The sequence below is a fragment of the Ipomoea nil genome, unplaced genomic scaffold (assembly GCF_001879475.1).
Source record: "Ipomoea nil cultivar Tokyo-kokei standard unplaced genomic scaffold, Asagao_1.1 scaffold3192, whole genome shotgun sequence".
Classification (NCBI taxonomy): Eukaryota; Viridiplantae; Streptophyta; class Magnoliopsida; order Solanales; family Convolvulaceae; genus Ipomoea; species Ipomoea nil.
The window spans coordinates 1,668,056-1,676,782 of record NW_017619620.1 but is presented as its reverse complement, the minus strand read 5'-3'; the positions used below and the strand labels follow the sequence as shown (position 1 = coordinate 1,676,782).

Here is an 8,727-nt window from a genome sequence, read left to right as displayed (position 1 = left end):
TGTGCACATAGGTTTTAGTCCAGATTCTGAGTGAATTTCGACGAGGTTTGTTAATTTTCCATTTATAAATATCAATTCTCTATATAAGGAAAAGTATAACTCCACATGTATTTTGGAAAAGTATCAAAATTATATGAGTTTTGAAAATATAAAATCCAAGCCTATATTTTACGGGGTGAAGTGAAACTTACTTAGCTTATGTTAATTTTTGTCTACACCCTATTTTGTTGCAAATTATTTTTACAGGTGAAAATGGATAAAGGGGTTCAAGATGAATTCAAGTTGAGAAGGAATTAAGAATAGACCTATTGGAGATTTATTATTTGAGAAGATTTATGGTTGTATAATATTATCCTTTCTTGTATTATAGAAGTTGGATTTGGGTTGAGTTTATTTGATGTTGTAAATCGTAGCCTTAGCATTTGGGTATAGGAAAATACCTGAGCGTGGCGGTAACACCTATTTTCTTTTAGTTAGTTAATGCTTCCGCTATGATTTGTAAATTTGCAATTAAGAAAGAAATAAAAACTAAGGGAAATTTAGTATTGAAAATGGGGGTGTTACAAGTTGGTATCAGAGCAGTCGAACTTTTGGGATATAGGAAACCTAAGTTGTGAATTTTGGATAAGAACTTAGGTTATGGAATATATATAGGAGATTAAGGTGACTAGTTGGAATATAGGGATTGGAGTTCCGAAGTGGTATGAACCTTTAGTAAACCTTTTGGCTTGAAATTTTTGTTTGAGAACCAAGTGGTTATGTTTCGAGGACGAAACATCTTTTAAGGGGGTAGAATGTAATACCCCATAATTTCTGAGCACTATACGAGGATTGTATGTGCATACAGAGTTAGTTTTATTAAATTCTCCTATCCTTCTTACCTAATTTTATTTTATTTCTTGGGCTCTAAGTACGTTATCATCCTAAATCCATATTATTATTTCTCCGCCAATATTTTTCCTTATCTTATATATATATATATATATATATATATATATATATATATATATATTTATGTATCTAAATAAACTACACGTTTTTCCTTATTATCACCATAATTACGTTCCTAATACTACTCTTAATCATTCCTAATTATAATAATAACTATTATTATTATTTTAGTCATAATAATAATTATTATCTTAATTATCATTAGCATTCTAATCCATTACTAATACGCCATGCTATTCCTAATCCTCTCCTTATATCTATATCTAGTGAACCTAGTGAACTATCTCTCTCTTCTTCTCTCTGTCTCCGCAAAAATACTCCGAACGACACCATTTTCCAGCCCAAACTTTTCCTGCCGGTAACAATTAATTTCGGCCGTGGTAGCTTTGAATTCTTGGGTGAATCGCAACAAATTTCTGGGCAGAATTTCTTAAGCAGCAGCGTGTATATGATGGTGAGTTTTTAATAGAGTAATATTATAATAAGGATTAGATGATGAAGAGATGTTGATGTTGTTAATTGTTGACGAAGCTTGTTTCGGCAGAATGGTGGAAATTGATGAAAATTGATGAGATAAAGATAGATTGTTGATGGACAGATGAAGAGGATAATGTTTGGTAAGGATTATAACAATAATAATAATATTAGTATGATGGGGATGTTGATTAGCAGATGATGATAACTATGATTAGTGGTTTAATCATGCACTAGTAGTTGCACTCGTGCGATGCACGATCATGTTATTATGCCGAAATATATTAAAAATTGTTTTATTCATGATATATGGTCAATAAGGTTATAGACGTTACAAATACACAAAATAAAATATTTTATTGTAAAATAATGAAACAACAATTACAAATTATTAAAGATTTCTTTATAAACTACATTTTGAGTCTTATTTAAAAGGCCTCTAGACTCCCCACATATTAAGACCTTAAGACCATCTGGATTACTGACCCGAGAAACTGCAACATACAATTGGCCATGATTAAAAACAGGTTTTTTCAGTAACAAACCAACATGTGAAAGCGTCTGACCTTGACTTTTGTTGATTGTCATTGCATATGATAACATAAGTGGGAACTGCTTTCTTTGAAACTTGAATGGAAGTCTTGGGTCTGAAGGAGTCAAAGATAGTCTTGGTATCAAAACCTTTGTACCTGCGTTATTGCCAGCTATGATTTTTCCCTCAATAACATGATTTCCCAATTGTGTTACTATTAACATTGTACCATTGCACAATCCCATCGAGTGATCTATATTTCTCAACAGCATAACTGGAGTTCCAACTTTCAGCGTTAAAGAGTGGTTTGGTACACCTGAACACCTCAAGCTATTTAAAAATTCTGTTGTGTGTACTTGAGATTGCATATCAAAGTTTGTCTACGCCTTGCAAACAGAATCACAAGTCAAGTATGTCATTGAAGCAGCTTGATTAATACCATTCATGTATTCATTGACCTCATCAACAACATCTAACGTTGGAGCTAATATAGCTCTATTATCCAGTTGTCTTTCATCCATGTTCCCAGAACGGTATTCAGGGAATGTGCTTTCAACAATTTGTCTAATAGGATCAACCTCATTTTCTAATACAATTGAAGACGGTATCATTATATTGCAATCAACACCATTGTCTTCACCAAGATTACCATCACCTAAATCCGCAATCCATTTGGCAAAACTATCTAACTTCTCAACATCGTCTTCATTAGTAAGACCTCGCAATCTTAAATTCTTGGTTAGACGAAGAACTTCACAATTATTCCACAGGTAAGATGAATTTATACTGGCTTGCACTATATCTTGTCTAGTACCTTTTGGAATAACGGGTAGAATTTGTAAAGTCTCCACCCAACACCACTATTTTCCCGCCAAATGTCATTGTTGAGCTCCTTGAATTCTTGAAACGCATTAAATCTCTCATTGTTCGGTCCAATGCTTCAAAACAATGTTTGTGCATCATCGGAGCTTCATCCCAAATTATTAGTTTGCATTTGATTATCATTCAGCAAGTGGACTGCCTTGCTTGATGTTGCAAGTGGAATCTTCATTAACAGCAATTGGTATAGCAAACCTGGAGTGTGCAGTCCTACCACCAGGTAGCAGCAATGAAGCTATACCGCTTGATGCTACATTTAGAACTATCTCGCCCTTGGACCGTACAGCTGCTGAAATTGTCTTCCACAAAAATGTTTTTCCTGTCCCACCATAACCATAAACGAAATACATTCCACCTTTCTCAGTTTCAACATCTACCATCACCTTATTGTATATGACTAACTGTTCATCGGTTAGTTTCGGATGCAACGAATTATGTTGATGCAATAGAGCTTCCCTATCATATGACATCTCCTCGAACAACAACCTGTTACCAGAAAACCAATCGTTGTTTTCATCTGGCTTTGGCATAGGTGGATAATATGATAGAGATTTGTTCCAAGCATTCAACAACTTCTCCATTTCAAGACACACAATTTTTTATTATTTTTTTTTAGATTCATTTAGACTTAAATCTACAAAATAAGAATAAAAAAACGTAAGATGTAATGCTTTAAAAAATGGATATGAATAATTAATAATATAACAATAAATGTTACCTGAGACTGAGAGGTTCCTTCTAGAAATATATTGAGCATCATCTGATAAGTATTGCCAAACCATCTCCCAAACATTTTCTGGCTTGGACATTGAATTGGATGTCAAAAGTGTAACAAACAACTTACGTAGCGAATGGGCTAAAGACCAAGTTGCTGCCTCAGTGATTGCATCAACATACTCTTTATCATCTTCGATTAATCCACGTGCATAACATGCATTTCTAAATGAATTGTATTGAACACCATCTACTTAAGTTTAAAAATTTGAGTAAAGTGTTTGATTTTTTGCTAGCATAACGTTATAGTGTTAATGACAATTATTCTCAAAATTTAATGCAAAAAATATTTCGTTCAATTATATGGAATAATTACATAAATTCTAAATTATATAAATATAATTTATGCTATTTTATTAAAAACTATTAATGTTATTAATTTTTATATATACAAAGAAAATATGAGATTTATCCATTTATAAAATTTTGTTTATTTAATATAATTATGTTGATTTGCTATGATAAAATTGTGAACATAACTATTTGCAATTAAAATAAGAATTAATATTTTTTTTGAATGCTAACGGCTCTATTGGTTCTCTGTGTTTCAGTATTGAGAAAGTATATGAAAAGATACTACATTGTAATAGAGCCAGTAGTCTTCAAAAATGTTTACACCCAAATGTCACATTTACAAACATTTGACCATGACTAAAAATCGATCTTTTCAAAAAACAATTAGATATGATATAAATAATAAATATGATATTATAAAAATTATATAATTATATAATAAGTATATATATATATATATATATATATATATATATATATATACAGATTACATTTATGGTAGGCCCAATAGTTAAAATAATAAAACAAATTATGACCCAAAATTAAAACAAAAAATGGCCCAAAACCCGACCCAAAAAAAAAAAAGAAATATTAAAACCATTCTAACCATATTCATTCTCTGCAGATACCGAATGTTCGACTTCTCTTTTCCCTTCTCCCTTTCTCTCTAGACTTGTCCGAATCGCGGTCTTCTACCCTAATTTCTAAGTCTGTAATTTCCGTTTTTGGTGAAATGGTAGGTAAAATATGGTTTTTTGTAGACGCAATCGCGACGGTAAACCCGAGCTGTTGTTTATATCCTAAATCTAGGTTAATCTTCATGGCGAGGGGATTTTTTTGTGTGCTTTAAAACAACAGATCTGGAAATTCAAGTACGTTATCTTCGTTTACAACCTGGCACTAATTTCACATGATGTAGATGTTAAAAGAGCTCCCGGAGGTGGTGCGCAGTTCAACGCCGGTGAACACATTCTCGGTAAAACTTTCTTGCATTGGGTTTACTCGATTGATGCGGAATTTATATGCAGTAAACTAATGCTTAGCTCTACATATCTCATCAAGTTTCTGGTAGTAAAGAAATCATGACATAAGCACTCAATAATTTATTTATCATTGTTTTTTTATATTTATTGGCAGGAACTGTTTGACGAAATGCCTTGCATAAGAAATTGCTTAGACAATAATGTGCATCATATACTAATTACCATCGTGGCAGCTAATTTCACATGATGTAGATGTTAATAGAATACAAATCAGTCCAAGGATGTACAAAGCTAAGTATCCTATTCCTTTAGTTATTTCATACCTTGTAATGTATATTTGTTTATGTATTTGCATTCCTCTTTAAGATTTTGTCTAAACTGGAAGATTATTTCATCCTATGATTATTTATGTGAATTAGGGTTTTGATATAACTATGAGATTAGGGTTTTTGCACTAAATATTTAACATGCAACTGATAAAACTGCTGTATAAATTCTGTTTTGTTGCTAGACATTAATCAATTTTTTTTCTAGACTTTCTAATAATTATTTACATTTTTTTAAATATACTTTTGTGTTCATACATCGTTTTTATAGTGTTTGCTCAAACTCAATTAAAAAAAAAAAACTATTTTAAAAACTGTTTGCTCATTATCAGCCATTTTTTTACCTTACTTTTTATTAATTTATTTATAATCAGTTTTTATAGTTATTTAGTTGCCAATTTTTTAGTTGCATTTGCTATCTCTTGTATGGAAAATGATGAATAAGGAGGCCCACCTAGCTTTGTGGGATCTTAGAATGGGGAAATAAGGGCATCTTTAGTCTCTGGACTTGAAAATTTGGTGGGATCTAAGTTTTAAAGGATTGAATAGGCTCAGATTCGCAGCACCACACAAATCTTTGTAAGTGGAGGATGGTTGTTGCCTAGTGGTTGATCTCACAATGGGAAAGGAAACCTAATGACTGATCTGAATCTATGAGTTTGCAGAATGTGGAGGTGTCTGATCCCTGAAGTTTTAAGACTGCAAAAGGTTGAATTGATGATAAACTGTGGAAAACTGTACTATTCTGAATACATTTAATGCATAATGTACTCTTTACCTGATAATTCTTTTAAAGATTGATTCTTTTTCCTAATGATGATTGAATTACATTGATATATATCATACTTGGAAATCAATGACTTTATTCTTCAATCCAACCTTGATAGATATAGTTGAAAATACAATGTGAACATGTAAAGAAGGCTACTAACCTTTGATAGATAACTTTTTTATCTATTAAACAGACAGATCTCCTTCTACATTTGCCCTGGTTAGAATTATTAATCCCACTTTCATTTGTTTCTAGGATAAGATATAAAGTTATGTTGTTATATGCAGCAGTGTTGATGTATATTGTCTTAAAATTCTACATCTGCACACAATATTGTCTTAAAATTCTTCACTATAAAATCTAGAGGCTCATTTATATAATAATACCCGTGGTTTCAAAAAATTATTGTGGTGTACAGAATTTTATTTTGTAAAAACTTTCAAGTTGTGTTGTATCGACTACAGTGTTTTCTCACGACCATGTTGAAGTCAACATTAGCCAAATTTTGCCAAATTTTATGTCAAAGTTAATGCTTACATCTTACTTTCCGCTTGCAGTTCCTGTTTCTACTCTGTATTGTAATTAATTACATGCTTTACCTTAGAGACTTTTAATTTTGTAAAGAAATTGCTATTTATTTCGTTATTTACTTTGGAAGGAGGAATAGAAATAGCAATCAATGTATTGATCTTTCTTATTCAAATTGAAATTTAGGGCAAGAAGACACAGAAAGAGTCAACACTGAGCCGGACTAAGCAGTTGACTGAAGAAGCTGAGCCAAGTAAACCAAAGCTTCAAATATACCTGGATATATTTGGGGAGCAATATGGCAAGGTTGTAGTCTTAACCTTTCTTTTCAAGAGACCCTTCTTTAGTACTCAGGTAATTCACATGAGTTTTTTTTTGCAATATATGATGGATTAAGATTGATATGATGGTTGAATAAGCACCTGAATCCTACAACCAATCTTCACCCATTCAGCCCAAAAATCACTCACTTGCCAAGGTTCTTTTCCAACACTCTCTTCAGCCAGCCTGCATCCTGCACACAATATTTGAAAATATTGGTAATTTCACAATCAGATATATATATTTTGCAAGAAAAAAATAATGTACCTCATGTTGTTAGAATGTGTTCACCTGTTTAATATTCCATAATAATTTGTTTGCTCCACCCATTTGAACCATCACTTTGATTGGAATGGCTCTTTTTGCAAAAGTTTATTTTATACAAACAGTATATATATATACACAAATATGTATATATATATATATATATATATATATATATATATATATTTCAATTTTAAAAAATCACTCACTTGCTAAGGTTCTTTTGCAACACTCTCTTCAGCCATCCTGCATCCTGCACCACTATTTGAAAATTTTGGTAATTTCACAATCATATATATATATATATATATATATATATATATATATATATATATATATATATATATATATATATATTTGCAAGAAAAAAATAATGTACCTCATGTTGTTAGAATGTGTCCTATTTAATATACCATAATAATTTGTTTCCTCCACCAGTTTGATCCATCTCTAACATCTAATCAAAACCATAATCTGGAAATAAAACAGTTATAGTGGATAGAAAAAGAAAATAAAGATTGAATTTACCTCCTCTCATGCAATAAGAATTCATCAAACCCGATGGTTGTTGCTTCCTTCCCATCTATTCAGAGTTCCTGCATTGCAGTGAACTAACTGGATAAACATGCTAAATCGAAAAGAAAAACAAAAACAAAGAAATAACATACCAAATCAGAGTCAGTATGTTGTGGGCCAATATCTTTAACAGATATGTACTGCGATGGCATGTTATTTTCGACCAGATTTTTTATTGTTGCTTTGTGTATTTGCAGGTGGTTTGAACTGGATAGATGATGAATTTGGGAGTGCAGATTGCTATCAAGAGGTTTATATAGATGCTGAATAGTGTCTTTCAAAATTGAAGACTTTCTTGGAATTATGAAGGCTGCACAAAACGGTTCAACATCCAAGATTAATTTGAATTTACAGTGATGTATTTATTAATGCAAATGGCGGAACAACTTCCCACAAATTTGGGAAACGAAAAAGGTGGTTGATAATAGATGTAGTATTTAATTCAAATACAAACACATTTATTTTAAAGATAAAGCTAATCCGAATTCTTTGAGCGCAATATTGTATAGTCCAAAATGGCGTAGTATAGTTTGAGCGGGAAAATGGAGCTATTTCATTGGCCGAAATCTTATAGCTTTAATATATAGATAAAGCTAATCCGAATTCTTTGTGCGCAATATTGTATAGTCCAAAACGGCGTAGTATAGTTTGAGCGGGAAAATGGAGCTATTTCATTGGCCGAAATCTTATAGCTTTAATATATAGAAAGATTATATATTGATGGGAATTATTTAGTCCGACGTATATAATAATAAAAATAAATTATATTAGGTTTGTTTGGTTCACAGGTTCCTTATCGAGGTGGTTAGAAGTAATGAAGTGTTGTTAGAAATTTTGAGCTTCAAGGGTAAGATTTCATGTTCATCAAAATTACTTTTTTTCCGAAAATATTATATATTGAGTGAATGTGAATATGATGAATATGATATCTATGACTATATATACTAAAGTTATTTGTTCTAGAAATCTATTTATGCGAATTATATGTTGTATGGTATGAGTTATAATGTTCATGTGATCACAAGTGCATTGTAATAATGTGTGGGGTAATTC

At 31.4% G+C, this 8,727-nt stretch overlaps 1 long non-coding RNA gene across 2 annotated transcripts; it reads left to right on the top strand.

Annotated features, from left to right (window-relative positions):
• Positions 1-4,530: 4,530 nt before the first annotated feature.
• LOC109168163 lies at positions 4,531-8,173 on the top strand. 2 transcript variants are annotated; one of them, XR_002052005.1, is made up of 4 exons: positions 4,531-4,880; positions 5,042-5,921; positions 6,700-6,867; positions 7,872-8,173. It is a non-coding gene; the product is annotated as an uncharacterized LOC109168163 (long non-coding RNA). The 2 variants fall into 2 exon arrangements; XR_002052004.1 differs by having other exon boundaries at positions 5,042-6,867.
• The last annotated feature ends 554 nt before the right edge of the window (positions 8,174-8,727 follow it).